Source organism: Peromyscus maniculatus, chromosome 1 (assembly GCF_049852395.1).
Source record: "Peromyscus maniculatus bairdii isolate BWxNUB_F1_BW_parent chromosome 1, HU_Pman_BW_mat_3.1, whole genome shotgun sequence".
Lineage (NCBI taxonomy): Eukaryota > Metazoa > Chordata > Mammalia > Rodentia > Cricetidae > Peromyscus > Peromyscus maniculatus.
In genome coordinates, this window is record NC_134852.1 from 87,555,117 (window position 1) to 87,579,190 (window position 24,074).

General features: G+C 41.7%; 1 protein-coding gene and 1 pseudogene across 1 annotated transcript in view; one reads left to right on the top strand and one right to left on the bottom strand.

The window, feature by feature from the left end:
- The window catches only part of Agbl1 (AGBL carboxypeptidase 1), an 835,836-nt gene that overhangs the window by 30,137 nt on the left and 781,625 nt on the right, over positions 1–24,074 (top strand). The gene's annotated exons all lie outside the window — the stretch shown is intronic.
- Positions 18,189–19,207, bottom strand: LOC102921892 (large ribosomal subunit protein uL10 pseudogene; annotated as a pseudogene).

Below are 24,074 nucleotides of genomic sequence, written 5' to 3' on the forward strand. Positions count from 1 at the left end.
AGAACATTCTACCCACAACTCATTAACTACATTTGAAATAAAACATGAGTTACCATTGACATTTCAAGGGCTATGTTTCCTAATACCCCAGCCTTAACAAACTGTAATTATTTACATACTTGGCTGCAATGGAAATCCAATAACTATTTCTAGCCTTGTTCAACAATCCAATTAAGGAACTCTACACATAACATGTACGCCATGTTTTCATTTGAAATATTAAGATGATGTTGTGTTTTGAACCTACAACTGGTTATTGGGTTGTAATTCTGTGTGTTTAGCCTTGAACTCTCTGAGGAAGTACCTGCATGTTCTGCTTGGCCAAAGTTCCAGAAGAAAGAGCCAGAGGGCCTCATTTCCCATGAAATTTGTGGGATGTGGTCTTAATTCATTCGATTTTCTTTCTGTGTACCTGCCTGCTGCAGGAGATGTTTTCTATGGAGCCTCACATTTGTGAAAAGCAGTAAGAACTCAGCTTACCGTGACCCAAATGTTGACCCAACCCCAAAATGATCAGGCATCTTACTTCATTTCATGTGGATATTCAAAGAGCTTCATCTCTAAAACTAGGAGAGGTGTGGGAGAATCCAGGGAAGATCTTCTTACTGATGCTTCATGCATCTAAAGCTTGCTGGAGCTCTAGACCAGGCTTTGCTGGCTTAGGGATTCTGTCTACTCCAGTGTGGCCAGGGAAGCAACTGTGTGCTTGCTGAGTTTGGTGCTCATGGCAGCTCACACTGTGTAGTCACTTCAGAATATTTCCAGTGTATGGTGACAGGTATTCAGTCACCTGTACATAACCACGCTGAAGGTCCTTGAGCAAGTCTGTTCAAGTGAATTCTCTTCGTACCTAGTTCTGCTGGGTACCAAATTCAGAGTGAACTAATAAGCTTTGGGTCTTTTCTGGAATGTCTGTGTTGGATTTGGGTCTTTTCTGGAATGTCTGTGTTGGATTTGGGTCTTTTCCGAAATGTCTGTGTTGGATTTGGGTCTTTTCTGGAATGTCATCTTCATTGAGCTTCATGTTATACTTTAAGGTAAAAGGGTGGGGAAATTGTGACTGTTTCAGAGCAACTGTTCATCCCTGAGCAATAGATAAGCACCTGCCTGGCATATCAGATGAGGAAGACTCCAGGCTATATTTTAACTGAAAAAAAAAAAAAAAAAAGCTACTGCTAGTGCAAAAAGACACAGTATGACACAATGAAAATCCTAAAAATATCCTTCTTGGGGAATGCATATGCCATTCTCTAGGTGGTGTTGTGACAGCCATCATGCTGCTAATCCCATGATCCAGGTGAGCACCGTGATGTCACAGTGGTGGATTGAAACTTCAAAGAGATGATTTTAACAGTGGCATTTTTCTCCATCCTTGCCTAGGCCTGCCTGTTAAGCACAGGACCACTAGGTTGTGCTAGAGTATAAACACAGTACGCATGCCTTCCTGCTAAATCTTCTCGTTATTGACTGTTATTTTCATTCTTTCCTATTTAAAAACAAAACAAACAACAACAAGAAAAACACACTAATTTCTTCTGTTCTCTGTGGCTTTGAAGAATATGCCAGAAACATGCCCATGGTTAGTTTGGTGTGGTTTCCTACTCTCCTGTCTTCTCTTCCCCTGGTCTTCTTTCTTCTCCCTTCCCAGAGCATCATTCTCTATCACATTCAGTCTACATGTCACAGGGAAATAGTACCTGGAATCTACTTTGTCCCCACCTTTTCCGTAAAACTCCAGAATCAAGAATCCACAATGACCACACAGTCCATCTTTCTGGGGAAGTTCTGATTTACAGCTATTGTCCTATTAGTGAGTGACACTCCATTTCTCTCTCATAAGGTTCCAGCTTTGCCACTGTCTGCATATGCCTCTGACAGTTTGTCACCTTCATTTGAATATTTTATAGGCACCACAATTACTATGTTGAAAACTAAGCATTTCCCAAGTTTTTATTGAAAATATATTTTTTCATGAAATATATTCTGAGCACAGTTTCCCCTCTCTCGTCTCCTCCCAGATCTTCTCACTCCTCACTCATCCAATTTCATGCCTTCCTTTCCTCTCTTTTAAAAAACAAACAGACAACTACAAAGCACATACTAGAATTTAAAAAAAGAAGAAAAAAAAAGCACAAGAGCCCTCCACCCCATAAAACACAAAATTGGAAATGATATACAAGCAGAAGACCAGAAAGGTATATATATGTATAGTCCAAAAAGAGACAAAAGAGCTCCCAAAATACAACTGAGTTCTTTTTGTGTTGACCATCTACTGCTGGCATGAGACCTGCCCTTCAGTACACCCATTGAGACTCCATTGGAGGATACTAATTTGCCTTTGCAAGTGGTTGTCTATTGAAGACAGTGTATTGATTGGGGGTAGGGATTTGTGTCTACTTCCTCTTCTCAGACTGGGACACTAACTGGCTTGGATATGTGCAGACCATGTGCATGTTGCCACAGTCTCTCTGAGTTTATATGTACATCACTCCTCTTGCATTCCTTGGTGTCATATATCTCTTCTGGCTTTTAAATCTTTCCTAAGACCCCACTTTTATACCCAGTACCCCTATTTCTTCCCAATTTGTAGAATCAGCGTTTACTAGTTGCATACACCAGCTCTTTAAGAGAGCTTTTTCTGATCATTTCATTTCTTAACCAATCAATCAGTATGTCCTGTGGATCCTGCATTCAGATATCCGAGATGTACCCACTTTTATCTCTCCTGCTACAACTCTAGTTCAAGCCTGTCATCTCTTACTTACATAGGCCTTGAAATGCAATGCATTTTCCAAATGGATATCAAGTCAACATTTAAATCAGATCATATTTCTTTTTTTACCTAAAGTCCTAATAGTATTGGGGCTGGGTTGAAGGTTAGTTCTCTTTGGTGCCAAAATCCAAGTTCATCTTTTCTTTTCTTTTTTTTCCCCTCTGTGTAGCTTTGTGCCTTTCCTGGAACTCACTCTGTAGCCCAGGTTGGCCTTGAACTCACAAAGATCCACCTGCCTCTGCCTCCTGAGTGCTTGGATTAAAGGCGTGCGCCACCACTGCCTGGCTTCCAAGTTCATCTTTTCTAGTCACTTGTTGGTGTGATGGTTAATGAGTGTCAGCTTAACTGGGTTAAAGGATGTCCAGTTAGGTGGGCAAGCATGATTTCTTAATGTAGCTGTTGGAGTGGGTCTGTACAATACTGCGGCAGGGTCCTGTGCTGTTTGTTCCCTTTCAGGGAGGGGCGAGTAGGCACAAAGTCAATGACACAGACTCTGGGAGCATGTTGAAACAACAAGCTCAGTTTATTCAGGAAGAGGCAAACCTTAAATACCCTCCACCCAGCCCCTGGGGAAGTTCTCTGGAAGTTCTTGGAGTATGACCTGGGCACTGAGCTCTGTTCTTTGGCCTACAGATTCTGGGGTTTGCATTTGAGTAGCAACTCCATATTCCAAGTTCTCAGGCCTTCAGATGCAACTGGGAGCCTGAGCATCCATTGCCCTTCTTCTTGGGTCTTTATACTTGGATGGAATTAGGCTACTGATGTTATTAGCTATCCAGCTCAAACAAGCCATGAGATCTCCCAGATTCTATATCCTCATAGCAAATTCCTATAGTAAATCTATTCATCCCTCTTTCTCCTCTTCCCTCTGCTTTTCCTTTGACCTCTTCCTATCTTTCTATCTCATTGATTCATTGCTTCTCATTCTCTGGAATATAGTTGCAACTAGTCATTTTTCTTCAGTTGGCCTCAAGAATACTTTCTTATAGGTTTCTGTGTTACTTGGACCATTTGCTTAATGATTTATCAATTGTCATCATCAAAGTCTTACTAAAGATTTCCTCTTGTGGCTGAGTTGATTAGAATTTGTGGTGACTATGGATAATGGAGAATGAAATGTCAGGTTTTTTTTCTCTCACATATGGAAATATGGAGGTAAGCCATCTCAGGGCCTTGTGCTCATGGTTCTAGCTCTTCCTCCATACTACTCTTGTGACATATGGTAGCCTATTTTAAATGCATTCTACATTCCAATGTGGCTGTTAGGAATTCCTACTAAAGTTGACCTTTCACCAGGAAAAGAGAGAAATAATCCCTTGCTGCCATAGTAGCTGGTTTTGTCCCATCTTCCTCCCCCGCCCCCCCAATTAAGTTAGAGCTTATTTATAGGAAGGAGTCTGGGTATGGAAAGAATAAAATAGAATGAGATTGATTTGCCATCAAACTTAGCTGGTTCTAATTTCCTTTACTTCTGTGAGAAACCTTTGTTTTCCTTAGCAATGTGCTGGATTCTTTATGCAGTCCTTATTTAATTCTCTTTAAAGTTCCCGATGTGAGCATTTCTATTTTTTATAGAGGAGCTAACCAAAGCTCAGAATGTTTTAGTGCCTGACAAATAATGTAAAATGTGTATGGTCAACACTTCCCATGCCACACAAGAGATCTTCCAAACTTACTTACCTAGTTTAAATGAAACTGTCCTTTCTGACCATCACCTGGGATACATTTTTTTCCTCTATCAAGGTTGTGACAGAAAAGACAGACTAAATGAGATTGGAGATGGCAGGAGAATGTCACAGGGCTCTAAAGAGCCAAACACTAAATTCAAATCTCTCCTACATTCCGGGAGTAGAAGGATTGGAAGGATTTGATTTAGAAAGCTGATATGTGTCTCCATGGGTGAGCTTCTGGCACAAGAAGCCCTGTTTTCCAGAAACACTCAGTGGGTCATAATTTGGTATCGTCTTCCTGGATTGAAAAGCCTATGTTTATTCCAATGTTTATGCTTGCCTGACTCTTTGAATCTGTTGTCTCACTGACATCATTATCACCCTCCCATGGAGTGTCAACACAGTCCTTCTTCTCAAGACATCTCCTGAATGCACTCTCTCATGGGTGGATCTCACCTCTTCGTGAGTGAGCTTGGTTGCATCGTTGAGGTTGTCTCTTGGGGTCTGTTGAAGTTTTGTCCTTGGAGGTGCTGGACCTGCTCATCTTCCTCTTTCTTCTCTGTAGGCCTGAGACTGGCAGGGGACACAAGTAGAAAAGTATAAAGAGTCCAAACCAGCAGGTTGGATTTCAAAACAGAAAAATAATATTCGAGGCATAGCTCCCCTGTTTATGCTCACAAAAGGCAGTCTCTGTAAGAACACTGCAGTTCCCGCACACTGTTGGCCCTCTGTGAATCAGCACCAATGACAACATTATAATTATGCTTCAAAAACAAAGGCAGCCAGAAGTTGCATCTTAAGTATTCCTTATTTGGTTCTTCTAGGAGCATGTGTGTATGCTCAGCAGAAATAGCTTAAAAATACACTCCTTAAAAACTAGAACTTTCAGTCTAGCTTTCTGTCATATCCATCATGGGTAAGACTTTTCCTGGAGGCTCAAGCATTAAGGGGGGTGGACATGGGGCAGAAAACATCAATTCTCTGCTTGCTTTCTGTTCCCAATACAGCTAGGCAAATTTAGGTAGATTCACCAAAAGCTTTTGGGATGGGGTATCAGTTAGGTAATGTGGGGTCTCTAGGATTGAATTTTACATTAGTTAATGTGAACATCTCAATTTCTCACATACTCAGTATTGATCAACTATGTTATGACAGAATCTCTTAGTATAGGCATGATAACGACTACCATTATTCAAGGAGGGTGCCAGGAACTTTGTGGTCATGATAGCTAGTTTCTACAGAGAGATTTGAGAGTTTGGGATGAGGTTGTATGACACTCTCTGTCTGAGGAGGTACGTAAGAGGGCAGCTGAGTGGTGCCAGTGAGATTCATACCAACAAGTTCTGGAGTCCTTGCACTTTCCCCCATTTGTCATGTTATCTTTAGCTTGATTGCAAATCAAGGAATGCCAGTTCTGTAATCCAGAAAGACTAATTTAAACCACACAGTTGGAATAGAAAAAAAGTCATTTAACACAACTCTAGTCTGCATGGGAAAGAGAATTAATTGTAGAGATATGAATGTTTCTGACCATCACAGTCTGAAGTGGCCCTGTATCTCCTACTTCAAGCCAGCACTTAAATCTAGGTAGGATTCAAGTAATACTTTTTTAAAGTTTTATTTTAAAATTAGACTAAAGGACCAAATTTCCTTATGACATTTGTATACATACTTATTTTTGGTTGCTTCCTTCCTCCTACTCCCCCTCCCCCATCTCCTTGCTCTCCATCCATGTTTAAACCCTCCCACCCTTGGTACCCCCACTTCCGCTTTCATGTCACGTGTGCAGCTCTGTAAACCCCTCCACTAAAGCCTGCCCCTCATCATGGGCCTCTTTCCAGGTTTTGGCCTCTACCCACACGCAGCTTCTGTCCTTACTTTTTCTTTACAGCAGTTCACTTCCTTCTTGTCATAGTTGAGCTCCTTCTGGCTTTTTTTCTGTCAACCCTCACTATATCATTCATCAAGCCAGTAAGTTCGTGAGTTTCCCGGTTATATTGAATTCACTCAGAGAGAAATACCACTCTTCACAGTCCAGAGAAGCAGAGCCCCAGCTCAAATGAGCTGCTCAGCCCTCCATTCATCGATTGGGGATAGTGGGCGTAGTTGCAACTGTAAATGTGGTAGTATACACAGTGGCCAAGATAAGGAAAGGGAAGTGCATATTTAAGAAAAGCTGTGTGTGTGTGTGTGTGTGTGTGTGTGTGTGTGTGTGTGTGTGTGCTTGTGTTTGTCAGTACATGGCCACTGTGCTTCTGTGCATACTGCGGGTATCTCCTTATTGTGGATGGGGGGCTCCTGGAGGGTGTACAGTTGGCAACACGTCACTGTTGTCTCTGAATGGCTCCTCATAGAGACAGAAGTGCAAAGGTTTTGGTCATGGATAAATGAGTCCAGAGAAGAGAAGTGTTTGTCTATAATCTCTTCTTAGCATTCAATTTCAAACATTCACAAATTATTAATAAGCCTGCTTGATTTTCCTTCACTGTTTCTGTTCACATTCATTCAGTCATTCATCTTTCTGTTCATTCAAAACCAATTATCTTTCAACTGACACACTGAGCACAGGACATCAGGTCATAAGCACAGGGGCTTCCCATTGCTTACAGGGTAATATATATATATAAAAGCTTCCCATCCACTCCTCTCCTCTCAGGCTGTCTTTTGCCTTCCCTTGCATGTGCTTGAGGCTACTGGACAACTCACAAAGGCCTTTCACTTTTCTTACTTGATGAACGAACATCTCTTGGTTGTAAGGCAAATGTCCAGCATTCTCTCCCAAGCTTATTTTCTGTAATACCCGCCTTGACTCCAGACCAAAACTAAACAAATCCTCCCCAATATACACAGAGTACTCAGTGAGCCCATCTTCAAGATGGCTGTTAAGCTTCTGGGTACCTGTGTGACAGTGAGAAAAAGGTGTCCTTTTCTGGAAACACTTTGTTAAATGCGGAGAATTGGTGTAAATATGTAAATCCTTGCTGATGATGGACATGTCCTCTTGAGTCTGGTACCACTGAATAGAGAAAAAGCTTACTAACTGGTTTCAGTGTTTAGGAACTACCACAACTCTTGCTCAGTCTACTTATATGTCTTATTGTGCTTTGCACTCAAATTCTGTCCCACCAATGGTGTATTACTAGTGCCTAGAAGAATTCTCAGTACATTGTTTTTGGTTGTCAATAAATGTGTGTTGAATTGATGCAAAAATGTTTAAATATATTGTAAGAATATTCATTGCTACAGATTTCTCTTTAATAAGTATATCACTAGATCAAGAACTGTTAGAAACTTTTGGCTTCTTGTATCCCCTACTACGTGCTTCCCTCTCCCCCTTTGTTCTAATCGGCTTCTCTCATTTTCTTTTAAAGATCTAGTCATTTGTTTTTATGTGTGCTTATGTGAATTTGTGTGTACATTTATGTGCAGGAGTCCTTGAAGGCCAGAGAGCATCAGATCCCCCGGAACTGGAGTTATAGGTGGTTGTAAGCTACCTGATGTGGGTCCTCTCAAAGATCAGTTCAATGTTCTTAGCCTCTGAGCCATTTCACCTGCCCACTTTTCTCAGTTCCTATTATAAGAGAGGCTCATGGTCATCTTAGAAAATCCTACATTTGAATAAGCAAAAATTATTTGTAATCCTACTACTCAGAACTTTAACATCTGTTTCCCTGGGTATTTTTTTCCATGAAAAAACACATAGATGTGAACTAGTTTTTAACATAACTTTTATTGATGCTTTGGGAATTTCACATCATGTACCCCAATCCCACTCATTTCTCAGTCCCCCTGTATCTGCCCTTCACCCATGTAGTGTCTCCCCAACAAAGTGAAACTAAAAAAGTAATAATAAAAATAAAATAAAAATAAAAAATACGAACAAGAATATTAATTAAAACAACAACAACAACAACACAAAACCAAAAACAAATTAACTAAAAAAAAAAACCCTGACTTTGCTCCTCCATCTTTCCTGCCTCTCCATTGCCTCTTCGTTGATCTTAGTGGCACTGAGAGCTGCTATGTATCATGCAGTACATGCAGTATACCCTTTTGTCCAAACTGCTTTTCTTGCAAATGTTCATTGTATAAATATGTTGTTGGTTAGATTCAAGGCCTCTGACTTCTGGTATACCATCAGTACTGGAACCTCATCAAGACTCCTCTTGGGTATCCCACCCTTTCCCAGAGCCATGGAGGTCCTGTGACTATGGTTCCACAGGACCAGTCTCTTCATGTGCTCCAGCAAGTCATAGATGGGGTAGATGTTGGGGAGTATCAACTCAAAGCCTTGAATGTGTGCCTGGGTCATAGCTGAGTTGGCCAGTCCAAGCCACTGGGACTACCCGCCTCAGGTGAGGGGCAGAGCCAACTCTTCCATACCTGTAGTAAGGGGTGGAGCCAGTTTTCTCAAGATTGGAGATAGCTCTCCTATGAGGGGTGGGCCCGTCTCTCTCTTGCTGGGTCATTGGTGTCTGCTATCCCAGCACCTGCTAGGGGTGTGATCAGCTCTCTGGTGAGGGGAGGCCAGCTTTCTCTGGGCCAGTGAGGAGGGGTGGGCCAGCTCAGTAAGGCCCTTATACTTCAACACATGGTTCAACACATAGTTTGCATGGCTCCCTTTGGTAACATGGGCAAGGGACATCAGCATAGACCCCATCCGCATCAGGGCCATGGACCCAGACATAGGCATAAGCAGTAGCTTGGACCCAGATGTCACCATGGCTCCCGGGTGGCAGTGCAGGCCAGTCAGATCAGCATAGCCCCAGCAGCAGCATGGCCCTCAGGCACCAACATGGCCTCAGGTGCTGGCCCAGATCTCAGGCATCCAAAAGGCCTTTGATGGTAACAGGAGCCATGGATATTAACACAGACCCTGGCTATGGGAGGGCCATAGACCCAGACATGGCCCTTGGCTGCAGCTTGAGCTCAGAGGTCTCCATTGCTCTGGGTGGCAGTGTAGGCCACTCATATTAGAATGGCTCCTGCCTTGGCATGACCATTGGGCACCACTGTGGCATCTTCACCACCAGACTCTGGGCATTCTCATTGGCCTTCTGTGGTAACAGGAGCCACAGACATCAACACAGACCATGGCTGCAGCAAGGCCATGGATGGAGACATGGCCCCAGGTGGCAAGCAGGCCACCCACATCAGCCTGTTCCTCACCACCTTCACTACTTCAGATACACCTCTCTCCACAGGACATGAACCATTCTATCTCGCTCACATACCCCTCCATATATTTGCTAACCATAATGGCCCATGGTTTCTTCTGTGCACCCAGGGCAAGCAGCCCCAGGTGTGCATGTGGGATGTGGATTATTTTTAAAGCAAATTTATCATTATTCTCTCACAGAGAGTAGGCAGATGTATAAATCTATAAACCACAAAGAAATAGCCAGGTCTCAGGAGGACCCTCTTTAAAATTAGAATCCAAAGCAGAGTGCAAGTTACTTTAGAAGATGCCCGATTTTTCTACCCCTGAATGCATTTAAAAAAAAAAAAAGAAGCCAGGTATGGTGGGTGGTGCATGCTTGTAATCCTAACCCTTGAGAGATTGAGGCAGGAGGATCATGGGTTCCAGGCCAGTTTAGATTATATCCTGAATAGACAAAGAAACCAATGAACCCCCATACATTACCCAAGCAAACAACTCCCCTATACTGACTGGTTTATGTCACCTTGACACAAGCTAGAATCATTAGAGAGGAAGAAGCCCTAATTAAGAAAATGCCACCATAAGATCCAGCTGTAAGGCATTTTTATAATTACTGACCAGTGGGGGAGGACCCAGCCTCCCACATTGATCAATGGTGGGTGGGTGGTGCCATCCCTTTCCTGGTGGTCCTGGGTTCTATAAGAAAGTAGGCTGAGCAAGTCATGGGAAGCAAACCAGTAAGCAGCACTCCACCATGGCCTCTGCATCAGTTCCTGCCTCCAGGTTCCTGCCCTGTTTGAGTTCCTGTCCTGACTTCCTTTAGTGCTGAACAACAATGTAGAAATGTAAACTGAATAAATCCTGTCCTCCCTAACTTGCTTTTTGGTCCTGGTGTTTCACTGCAGCAATTGAAACCCTAACTAAGACATCCCCAAAATTAAAAAAACAAAACAAAACAAAGCAAAAAAACCCTTTATTTGTATAGGGTTATCTGTGCAGACTAGGCAACTAATGTCTGAGATTCTTATCTCTTTGGTGAGTTTGGAAGGATTCTGAGGAGGACGGATGTTTCTAGAAGTGTCAGCTGTGTTGAGAGCCGGGGACACACCCCGCTCTGCAGCCCTGTCTCAACCAGCATCAAGCTCAAGGGGAGCTCTCTGAGATTAGTGTTCGAAAGTCTCTTAGCTTACTTACATTTTTCAGGTTGACAGACAGATGAGTGTTCCTACCACAATGTGCTACAGTCCAACAATGCCTAATGTAGTCATTGTGCAATTAGCATTAAATTAGTTATAGGATAAAATGAAACAAATTTGCCTTTTGAAAATGGGGACTTTCATACAAGGCCAAACTTGAGTGAAAGAAAGCCAGAGAACATTTCAACTCAAAAAGCAATTTGCTTTGCAAAAGGAAGTCAGAAAATTACAGCCCATCATACCTAATTAGTGCACACATTTGCGTTTAAATGTATGCTCTTCCTTCAAGGAACCTTCTCCAAGTTCCTTCCCCCTTCACCTCTCAGCAGCCAGCATTCGCTGTTGATGCTGATGGTGAAGCAGTTATCAGAGCAACATGATATTGTCCATTTCTTGTCAGGGTTGCAGGAGGTACTGACAGATTGAGTGTTGCAGAGCATCATGTTCAAGCAGAGATAATGGCCATGTGATTATGAAGAACTGTTTTGGAAATTCCCATGAAAACTCAATGCACTGAGTATATACTGAGTATATATTTCTCCCTCATACTTCAAGAGTTTATTAAAGACTTTATCTAGATGCCTGTGTAATGGGACTGAATTCTGTATTATTTCTCCTATAGTGGCCTAGCTTTAGTTATTCAATGCAAGAAAAAGTGTCATAGAAAGGGAAAACCAGTAATCTTATGGCGTGAAAACATGACTAACAATCACTTTACTCAATGGTTTACTGAGTGATGGCATCATCAATGATGTCATGTGGTTCTCACATACCCTTGCTGTGGGATGGGTGGAACTTTCACCACCGAAGTGCAGTATCCCAGTGTGGTAATAAGAAAAGTCAGAAAAACCCAGATCGAGGACCATTCTATAGGGTCTCCTCAGCATCTCTCAATATTGCCAAGGTTATGAAAAGAAAGGAATGGCTGAGAAGCAGTTTCAGATCAGAGAAGCCTGGGGAAACTTTGCTCTTAAATGAAATGCGGTCGCCTGGATGGGACGGTGGATAAGAGCAAGAACTAGGGTGGAAAAACATGCGAATTCAGGGAAGTCTGGAGTTCACTTAACAATTAGGTATGAACAGTAGCCTCTCTTTTCTCCCTCTCTTTCTTTCTCCCTCTTACACCTTCTCTGGTGCTGAGAATGGAACACAGGACCTCACATACACACTAGGCCAATGCTCTACTACCAAGCTACCAACTCTGCGCTCTCGCTCTCTCTCTCTCTCTCTCTCTCTCTCTCTCTCTCTCTCTCTCTCTCTCTCTCTCTTTCAGTTTTGACAAATGTAACACACTATATATATATATATATATATATATATATATATATATATATATTACTTAACAAGGAGGAAACAGGGGCCTTCTGTACTGTCTTTGAAGCTTTTCTGTCAACCTAAGTTATTAAAAATTTATAAAATTCGGCCTTTTTGTTCTCTGCACACAAGTAGCTCTCTACCTATGTCTTTCTAGTTCTACCTCTTTCTCTTGCTCTCTTATCTTTAGTTCAGGTTGGCTTTGAACTCACTATATAGCTAAGGATGACCTTGAACTGCTGACTTCTTGCCTTTACCTCCTGAGTGTTGTGATTATAGACATGCACCACCATAATAGTATAAATGCTGCTGGGGCTCAAACCCAGGGCCTTGTGCATCCCAGGCAAGCACTCTACAAACTGAAGCACATCTCTAGCTTACTCCCAGTTCCTTCACACACCTGGCCATGCCTCTCATACTGACCTTCATTGTGGTTCTAAATATTATGGCTTAGACACCAAGCTTTAGAATGTTACTTCCTATGAGGAAATCATTTTAGTGATAGTTCATCATCAAATTCTTGACAATTGACCATGGAGACTGAAAATTAGAAGAGGGTCAAAATGTTTAACCTAATTATAGACAGAGTAACTCATAAACATCCGTAATGGCAAGCCACCATTATAATTGCAGATGGGCACAAAACTGATGGGCGCTAACACAGTAGACTTGATTTGGGGGAGGACTGAATGAAAGGGTCTTTAGAAGTAGTTTTACTAAATATCTCTCAAAGTGAGGCAGTGTCTTTATAGCACCCCTGATGGACTGAAAGCTGTTTGCTCTTGTTTAGTCAGCTGACTTCCTCTGACTGCTGAGAGAGAGGAACTCAACCTGGCCAATCTGTGCTTGTTTTTACATGGTTGACTTCCCTAAAATGTTAACAGAAGAAATTTGCAGCTTTGGCTTTCTAGGCCTGGATTTCCTTACTCGGTATAGTACAGTGGTTCTCGATCTTCCTAATGCCGTGACCCTTTAATACAGTTCCTCATGTTGTGGTGACCCCCAATCATAAAATCATTTTTGTTGCTACTTCATACATTTTTTTTTTCCGGAGCTGAGGACCGAACCCAGGGCCTTGTGCTTGCTAGGCAAGTGCTCTACCACTGAGCTAAATCCCCAACCCCATACATTTTTTTTTTTTGTTTACTGGTGAGCTGTAATAATATGAGTCTGATATGCAGGATATCTGATATACAACCCTGTGAAAGGGTTGTTTGATCCCTCCCAAGGGGTTCTAACCCACAGGTTGAGAACCACTAGAATAACATTTTCTAGCTCCACCCACTTACCTGCAAATTTCATAGTTTAATTTTTCTTTACAGATGAATAGAATTCCATTGTTTATATGTACCATATTTTCACTATCTATTCATCAGTTGAAGGATGTTTAGGTTGTTTCTATTTCTTAGCTATTATGTATAGAATGGGAATGAACATGGCTGAGCAAGCATCTGTGGGTAGGGATGTTGAGTCCTCTGGGCATAGGTGTAGGAGTGGAATAGTTGGGTCACACGGTAATTCTACTTTTTGCATTTTGAGAGTTCTCCACACTCATGTCTACATTGGCTGTGCCAATTTTCAATCCCACCATCAGTGAACGAGGGTTCCCCTGTCCTTACGTTTGTAGTTAGTTGTTTTCTTGATCTTAGCCACTCTGACTGGAGCCCTGAGTCTTTAGATGTGAGTACATAACCTGGTAACCCCGGAAACCAGGAAAGCAAAAAAGGGAGGAGGAGCTCTAGAGAGGGGGATAGTAAGAAACAGGTGCTATAAAGGGGGGATGGGAAAAGCAAAGGGGGGACTTTACGTGGGGAGGATAGTAGAGAGGGGAAGGGAGGGAGCAGGGACACAAAGCACATTTGAAAAAGCCACAGGGAAATATTATGTTTACTTAAAATACATATATAATATATAAGTGTATATATGTATGCATATGTTTTAAATGGAGTTATGCCACATGGGGTGATAATGCCTCCCCTAAGAACCATAGACTAGCTAACAATATCTCATGTGCTAGAAGTGGAAAACTTCCCTTTGAGTTGCTAATCAGAGGGGGACCAAGAGACTCCCCATACAATATAGGCTATTGCCATGGCCCTTGGTTACCTCCCAGAACTTCAAGATAAGACCCTATTTCTGAAGACACCACATACTCTGGACACAGGACTTAGAGGATTCGAGCTGGAATTGACCTTGAAGCTTCCTACATGAGACCTAGCTCTCATAGTGCTAGAAGGTGCTATGCAAGCTCCCAAGGGAGAAAAGCAATTAATAGTCCTAATTCAGCTATAAATTTTGCAAACCACAAGAACATGGTATAGTCGTGGCTCACCAAAGAAGTAGCTGCTCCTAGTTGGAAAGAATTCCCTCCTTCCTCACTGTCTACTGTACTCATTGTGATGGGGCTCTTCACAGAGTTTCCACCCTTTCACTCTCGCTCAACATGCCTTAGCCCCTCTCATACACCGAATTCAGTGTAGACATGAGTGGGATAACTTGGGTCTTTGCGGGGCTTGTTTTGTATCTGTGTTGAGAATTCTCACACCGATCATGTCCTCAAATCACACCTTCCACTCTGGCTCAATGTATTAAAGACTATCAAATAGTTTTGAGTATATAATTGATTGGATGGGTGGATAGAAAGACAGGTAAATGGGCATTCTGCCATAAAGTCACAACTCAATGATGAATTGAGTGACAATCTCATCCCATCCCCTGGTTAGGCAAAGAGATGTTGCTGGATTTCTGATGGCTCCCATCCCAGCCGTGTTTTCAGACTCCATGAAAGGATACACAAAAGCAATTTCTGTTCACGACACTTACTCAATAATTCAAGACAAAAGAGAACTGCAGGAAGGAGAAACGAAACAAATTTGTCCTCCATAAGTGAGACTATTGAACTAGGAGCCTATTGAGTGTTTCCTTAGTTCTTGGAGTTCAGCTCTAACAACTAGATGAAAGAGTTACCTGATGTCTTCTATCCATTTTATGATCCTACATACCTGCACGCACTTTCATAGATTATTGGAATTGTGACTTTATTGACTGATTGCCATATATAGAGTATTTTTTTCTCACTGTCTTGTGTCAATCTTTGATCTGGAAGCCTTGATTCATAGTGGAAGTATAGTACTGCCTCCACTTTTTGATGTTCTTTTTTCTATCATAATTCTTATTTATTATAGCCGTGAATTTTTATTAGTTTTATAGCCCTTTCTGTGAACACTGATTTCGCAATATCCTCTGCTTTTCTTGGGTGTGCTTTATAAAGAAGGCAAAAATATCACACCTCTTGGGAAACCATAAGTGGGATATGTATTCAGCATTATCATATAAAAAGCATTTGTTGTGACTTGAGCCCTCATGAAATACTGCCTAATGCTTGAGGCCTTGTATGAGATTATCCACAATCGAGAGTCCAAGCAGTGTTCTGGTGGAGTTCTGATGTGGCATCTGTGGGTTCTTATAGTTCTGGGATGGGATGTTTACATGTTCAAAGAGATATCTAGCATATTTATAAATCGATAGCAAGATCTATGTGAACTTTTCTGTGAAAAATGAGGCTTCTTTGGAAGAATCGTTTATAAAGCACACCCAGACATTCACATAGTCATGATTAACTCTGGACATCTTATTCAGTAAAGGAGTCCACAGGACACACAATAGATAAAAAGATGAAAAATATGGTAACTAATTAGTCTTGGTATAATATGGAAATGAAGTGTTTAGGCATTTGAAAAGAAAGATTAATATGTTGTTTATTTCCTCAACCGCTTTCTGTTTAGCTGATTTACCGTAGTTACACTTACCATAACAGATATTGCAATAAACTTTTGTTTTCACTGACCACATAGCTATCCTGGATATATTAGTTAAGAAAGGTTTTGCTTTGAAAATGAACATTGTTTGGATGGAAATCACAGTTGAGGTTCTTCAAAGGCCCTTGGAATGAGCTAGTTTCTTCTAGAAGCTCATCGCACGGTTTAAAATATTTCCAAGATGAGCCTCACGAAATGAGGAGGTTATGCTCCCCAGGCAGGCTCTGTAATCTCTTTCCCTTGGAAACTCACGAAGGCAAGTACTGACAAGTATTTTTCTTCCTGAGATACTCCCCAGCAATCTGGCTATCCTAGAAGAAACAGCTCTAGGAATTTTTAATGTCTGGCTTTTCCATATTTGACCTTGACTACTGTGACTGTGCTTATAAAGGCACTTATTTATTCATAATTATGTGGTTTTTGTTTCCAACCTTGGCTATTGTTGGTGTCATTGGTAACTCCTTATTATTACTGTTAGAAGCTCTATCACACACAATTTTTTTCTTACCACTGATGTTGAGAATTTTTCCTTTCCTGAAAGCTGTGATCAATACCAGAGTTAATCTTTGATGAATGAGCTGCTTCTTCATATAGGAAATAACTTGGGAATTACCTTACATGGTAGGATGGGAAACCCAGTGTCTCCTGATCTTGCTTATGTTGATCTATAGTTTTGTGGTATAGACATGGAAGGTGAGCCAGGGTAAAAAGAGATCAATGGAATCCTCTAGAGGGAGTCTAGTCAAGAGTGAGTGGGAAACCATAAGTGGAAACTTGATTATGGCAGAGCCAAGCTCACAGTCTACAAAAACTATTTGTACCTCTTTCAACAGAGCACCTGGAATGCCTATTCTGTTGTCTCTGACAGATATGTATGAACATATGACAATATTAGTCAAAGAAATGAGGCTAGAAAGATTGACCACTTCTAGGCCCAATGCACAAAGCCTCCTGAAAAGATCCTTGCATTTTGCTTTTGTTTATTTGATGAAAATGAATATATTGACCTCTTATAGCACATAGGTAAAGAAGAGCTATAGGAAGATGGAAACAGGGTTCCTGCACCACCCCATGTGGAATGTAAACCAGTTAGTCATCAATCAGTCAAAAATGATCTCTTTTTGGACTTTGTGTGAATGGAAAAGAAACCCTTCTTTTTGCAATTGGGCCATTTATACATTTGGGGTTATTTATTGCAGTGGTCAGATGATTTTAAATAGCTCATATAACAAATAGACTTCCTCCTCTGCTTACTAAGTACTTTCTTGTAATGTAAAAAGGGTTGAATCTGTAGCTGTTAGTAGCACCATTGTTCTGGTTCTGTAGGTTACTAACTAAGAGGCTTGGGAAATGATACCTTTTGAACAGTAAGTTTCTAAACACTTGCTGCCTCTCCCTATGTGATGTATCTCATCCCTCCATCCCAACTCAGTCTCAGTGTTCTGCCGTTATCAATAGAGACACGAAGGACTGACGTAAGTTAGGCTGATTCACATATGAGTCTTCATCTTCTCTTTTCCTTGCTGAAAGATCTCATTTGCTAGATCCAAAGAAACAACTTATGCTTAATACAAGGAAACTTAAAAACATTTATATCACTTGACAGCAGTACCAGATTTTTGTTACTGATGGAGAATTTCATACATTGATAGTATCATGTGTTTTGATCAAATCTACCCCCATTCTTTCCCCTCCAGTTCTTTCCCATATTCCCCCACAATTTATCACTCCCAACTTCATGTTTTATGTTTTTAAATCCATGGAGCCCACCTAGTGCTGCCAGTATGTACATGGGGGTAGGGTTACCTCCTGAGCTTGGGTAACTTCTCAGGGGTGAGGTTCCCCTTTTCTCCACACCCACACTAGCCTCTGTTGTCTTGTTTTCTTTTCTAAAGTCTTAGTCATTCTTACTGGAGTCAGGTGAAATCTCAAGTTAGTTTTAATTTGCATTTCCTTGATGGCTAAGGATATTTCTTATTTGTATTTCTCCCCCCCCATTTTTCTTCTTCTTTTTTTTTAAATAAGATTTATCTTGTTTTTATGGGTGTTTTGCTTATGTGTATATCTATGCACCAGAAGAAGGCCAGAGGAAGAGATCCTGTCCCTTAAAACTGCTGTAAGTCATCACGTGGGTGCTGGGAATTGAACCGAGTTCCCTGGAAGAACAGCCAATGCTCTTAACCACTGAGACATTTCTCCAGATCCTGTGTCAATTTTTTTTTTAAACTCTATCCTTGGTTCTATGCCCCATTTTTTTTTAACAGAAGTAGCTTTTATTTATTTCCATGTTTCTCAAATTAAGCTGGCTGAGTTGGTTGTTTTGAGGGGCTTAGACCAAATCCCGTATCCTCATCTGATTCCTCCGACTCTTCCTTGGCTTCAGCCTTGGCTGGGGCTGCAGCAGCAGCAGGAGCAGCAGCAGTGGTGGCAGCAGCCGCGAATGCAGATGGATCAGCCAAAATGGCCTTGACCTTTTCAGCAAGTGGGAAGGTGTACTCAGTCTCCACAGACAAAGCCAGAACCCGCTTGTACCCATTGATGATAGAGTGCGGCACTGAGGCAACAGTCGGGTAACCAATCTGCAGACAAACACTGGCAACATTTCGGACACCCTCCAGGAAGCGGGAGTGCAGAGTCTGCTCTGGGATGTCGAGCACTTCTGGGTTGTAAATGCTGCCTTTGTGGAACACCTGCTGGATGATCAGCCCAAAGAAGAAGGGCAAGATGTTCAGCATGTTTAGCAGTGTGGCTTCACTGGCACCTACTTTGTCTCCAGTTTTTATCAGCTGCACATCACTCAGAATTTCAATGGTGCCCCTGGAGATTTTAGTGATGATACCTAAAACCTGGAAGAAGGAGGTCTTCTCTGGCCCCAGACCAGTGTTCTGGGCTGGCACAGTGACCTCACACGGGGCGATGGCACCAGCACGGGCAGCAGCCCGCACCTTATTGGCCAGCAGCATGTCCCTAATCTCAGTGATGTCCTCCTTGGTGAACACAAAGCCCACATTACCCCGGATATGAGGTAACAGTTTCTCCAGAGCTGGGTTGTTCTCCAGGTGCCCCCGGATGGCCTTGAGCATAATGGTGTTCTTGCCCATCAGCACCACAGCCTTCCCTCGCAGGGACATGCGGATCTGCCGCATCTGCTTGGAGCCCACGTTGTCTGCTCCCACAATGAAGCATTTTGGGTAATCATCCAAAAGTTGGATGATCTTAAGGAAGTAGTTGGACTTCCAGGTCGCCCTGTCTTTCCTGGGTATCACGGCAGTGCGTCAGGGATTGCCATGCAGGGTTTAAAGATGATGTCACTCCAAGGAGGACTCCTGGCGAGAGCTCTATGCCCCAATTTTAAATTAGGTTGATTGTTTTGTTGATGTTTAGTTTTGAGTGGCTTCTTATATTCTATACACTAGCCCTCAGACGTATAGCAATTATGTATTTCTTTTCCATTCTGTAGGCTGCCTCTTCACTTGAATGATGTTGTCTTTTGCTGTACAGAAGTTTTTTAGTGGTACCATTTGTCACTCTTCATCTTCATGCCTGGCTAACAGGACCCTTCTCAGAAAGTCTTTTCCTATGTCTGTATGCTCAAGCATCTTCCTTACTCCCCCCACATCATATTCAAGGTATCAAGTCTTATGTTGTATCCTTGATCCATTTAGAGTTGAGTTTTGTGAAGACTGAGAAATGAAGATCAAGTTTCATTCTTCTGTACGTAATTATCCAGTTTGATCAGCAGCCTTCATTGAAGATGCTGTCATTTCTTCAATATGTATTGTCCTCTTCACACACATGCACAAAAATCAGTTGGTTATAAAAGTGTTGTTTTATATGGGAGTCCCCAGTTCTATTTCATTGATCAGTGTGTCTGCTTTTATGCCAGTACCATGCTGTTTTTATTACTGTAGTTCTGCAGTATAACTTGAAATCTGGAATGATGGTACTCCCAACAGTGTTTTTATTATCCAGGATTGTTTTTGGTTATCCTGGGTCTTTTGTGTAAACATGGAGACATTTATTCCTTTGATTTGTATCATTATCTTCATTAGCTACCTTGGGAGGGGCATCATAATACACAGGTTTTCATCAAAGCATTATCAAAGTCTTTTCCAACTGGAGCCAAGTTGCAGTTTGCAGTACTAGATGTACTTGACTGTCACAGATGTGGCTGGGAGTGGTAGGTGGTTTTGCCCTTGAGTAGGAAGGGCATTGCTACATACCTTATCTCCCAGTCTGCCTCTTCAACATATTCTCATTTGCTTCAAATATAGACATTAGGTTGAGAAACCACTGCACTAGTGTGAGTTAATTCATTGGAACATATTTTAAAGGATAATCAGCAGAATAGACATTTTTGAGGGAATGTGTGCAGGTTGGAGAGAAAGACATAAATAAAAATTATGGAGGTTGAAGTTGACTGCTAGGATATTTTCATGGACCAGAGGCTGCAGTCCAACAAACGTAACCGAAGAAAAAGAATTATCCCTTCCTGGAAATATGCCAATTGTCTAGTTGTTCTTTTGGAATGGCACAATACTGTCTTGAATTAATAAAGGGCCGCAGAGATTGTGGCAGGGAGAGGACCATTATACTGAAGTTGGAATGGTCCCTTTCACCCGAGGCTTCTGTCTGTTCTAGAAGCGGGGGTGGGAGGTGTTATTAACAATGCTTCCTGCTCTGCCTGAACAGGTACCTGTCCTATGAGGTCCCTGGCACGCTTCCAGCAGATGGACACATTACCACTTTCTCTCCAACTTCACATTTTCAGAGTTTGACACTGAAAAGTGACTGCTGGCCCCCAATACCAAAACAGTGGAAAGCGTGCCTCTTAGCATGAAGACTAATTGACACAGTCTGACATCGTACCAGCTTATCAGCAGGTCGTGAAAGGGATGGGGCCTGAGGAGTTCTCTTTAATTATTGCCATAACCAATGGGGGAGGAGAGCCACGTGGGGTCCAGAGAAGGTGCATGATTAATCTGAAGCCATAAAGGAAAAATAAGGGTGAGGACTAGGCTTGCCTTCTCCGAGTCTGATGTGTTTTGTATTCCATCATGGTAGCACTTTAAAAAAAATCAATAATTCAGAGAAAAAAGCTCAGTAAAATATTTGTTGGATTTTCAGTTTAAATACCGGTCTAGCTAGCTCCCCCCCCACCCCCGCCCCCGCCCCAAATTGGTTGCTTTCCAAACTCAGGTATACTAAGTCAGATTTTCCAATGCTCTTTTATTGACCGGCTGCTGTGATAGGTTTATGTTCTAATCACTATTGTTCTACATGAAGATCTTTATTTTTTTAGGTAGATTACATTTTTTTTCCCTCACAATTTGATGAATCAGGCATTTGGAGAATACTCTCCAGGGTGGTGTCACTGGGCATGTTTCTGAGGTTGCTCTCAGAGGCTGTCATCTAGAGCTGCGACTGCTCTGGGCGTCTGAGGCTACTTCCTCTCACAGCTAACAGCTGACAGCAGCTGTTCCCGGGTCAGTAGGTGTCTTCACTGGCTGACCACCTGAACACCATCTGGATCTTCCTACGTAGCCCAGGATTCCTTACAGTCTGGCTACTTCAGAGTATTCTATACTCTTACATGGAAATTCTGGGTTATTAATGTCAATGTCCTTCCTTCTGTCAAGATAATTTTTCCTTAGCTTTCAAGTTACATTGCTTTTTTTACGATATAGCTTCAAAAGGCACCCACTTTTACTTCTCTTTCATTCTATCTGGTACGTTAGATAGTTCCCAAGTTTTGTTCTATCTGGTAATAAGAATGTTTCCAAGATTGAAGGGTAGGAGACACAGCTTTTACATGTTGGTGATTGGTCTGCCAAAGTGTTTGTGGACATCTTAAAATTCTCACAGTTTATATCCTACATTTTAAATGCTTTCATAGAAGACATTAATTTGGCTATTATTGAGTGTCTGATTTTCTTTTTCAGACTTTCTAGGCTTCAAAACTCAATTTACAAGATATGAAGAAAGTTGTTCTTATTAATGAGTAAATTATTCAGTTTCTGTTGTCTTCAATTCTCTCAGTTTTCATTACAGGAGGAATAGACACAGGTAAATGAAAGATGAGGATTTTGTTTTGAGGGCTAAAAAGTAAATGATCCCTGAAATAGTAGATACACAAATGACACTACTGTAATAGAGTAGACTGTATGGCATGCCAGTTCATACCTGATGCACATCTCCCTCTCTCTCTCTCTCTGTCTGCACATGTGAGTATGGTCTGTGTGCATGTGTGTGCATGTACCTCTGTGTACATTTCCAGAGGACAGAGGAGGATTTGGAGTCCTTTTGTATCAGTCTCTACCTTATTCTTCGCTGAATTCAGGGTCTCTCACTGAACCTGGAGCTGAACTGGTGGCTACCAAATCTAGCAATTCTCTTATCTCTGTGTCCCGCAGCACAAGTTACAGGCATGTGTGAGCTCACACCTGGCCTTTTACATGGGTGCTGGGATCTGAACTCAGGTCCTCTTGCTTGCATGAGAACACTTAACTTCTGAACCGTCTCCCCAGTGCTGGATGCCTGTTTTGTAATTCTCGAATTGTATACAATGTCTCTGAAAATAGCTCTTAAGATTGGGTTAAGGATGGCTATTCCCTGTAAATTTAGAGAGTCCTCATGTTGGCCCATTTTCCATGCAATAACAGGCATCCTTGCAATGCATACCACTAAGAAGTCAAATCTATGCTTGTATTAGATACTTTCTCGTTGCTGGGATGAAATACCTGACAGAAGAAGAAAAAATGTGTTTGGACTTCCAATTTTAGGGCACACAGTCCACAATGGTGAAGACATCATGAAGGCAGGAGTGTAAAACACTTCATCACATGGCATCTGCAGTCAGGAAACAGGGAGATAGAGATAGATGATAGATAGATAGATAGATAGATAGATAGATAGATTGACAGATATATGATAGATGTTAAATAGAAAGATATATATATATACATATATATGATAGATGGTAGATAGAAGGTAAATAGAAAGATAGATAGATGGTAGATAGTAAATAGAAAGATATATATATATATATGTATATATATATAATAGATAGATGGTAGATGGTAAATAGAAAGATATATATGTGTATATATATATATATATATATATATATATATATGATAGATGGTAGATAGATGGTAAATAGAAAGAAAGATAGATAGATAGATGATAGATAGATGGTAGATAAGTAGATGGTAGACAGACAGTAAATAGAAAGAAAAAAGAAAGGTAGGTAGATAGATAGATAGATAGATAGATAGATAGATAGATAGATAGATAGATAGATAGATAGATAGATAGTAGATGAATTCTGGCCCTTAGCACCCCAACTCCTCTTTAACTTCAGGACCCTATCCTATGGGATGATGTTGCCCATGTCCACTGGCACCCAATGGGTTGGCAAGAGTTTTCACCTAAAACCTGAGGAAGAAGATTCTAAAACAGAGCTAAAGCAGCTTCCTAGTTGTCTCTCTCAAGTTAGCTGCAGCCTGCATGCTTGAGCTACTATATGGCGGGTTCCTGGTGTGCGTGTTTGACCTGCAGTATGGCGGTAATGAGGTGTCTCCAAGACGCACATTATGCTGCTGTGTGGTGGATTTAGCCTTTGCTGATTAAAAGAAAAAAAGAGGTTTCTGGGCTACATACTGCTTGGATAGAAGTATAGATCCACTAACTCAGAGGCTTCCAGTCTGAGGAAACAGGATCAGCTGAGGAACTGGTGAGGTGAGGTGGCTGTGGCTTGTTCTGCTTCTCTGATCTTCCAGTATTCACCCCAATACCTGGCCTCAGGTTTGATTTTATTAATAAGACCTTCTAAGATTCCTGCTACAAACCACCACCATGCCTCCTTTGGATCTTGACCAAGCCTGGTAACTGACTTTTTATCATAGCTCCTAATGTTGCACTTTCCTGAGTGACAACTCAGCTTTGGATCCTCTCTCTCTCTCTCTCTCTCTCTCTCTCTCTCTCTCTCTCTCTCTCTCTCCTCTCTCTCTCTCTTCCTTTTGGTGGTGGTTTTTTATAGAGATAGAGTTTCTCTGTGTAGTTCTGGCTGTCCTGCAACTCACTCTGTAGACCAGGCTGGCCTTGAACTCAGAAATCTGCCTGCCTCTGTCTCCTGAGTGC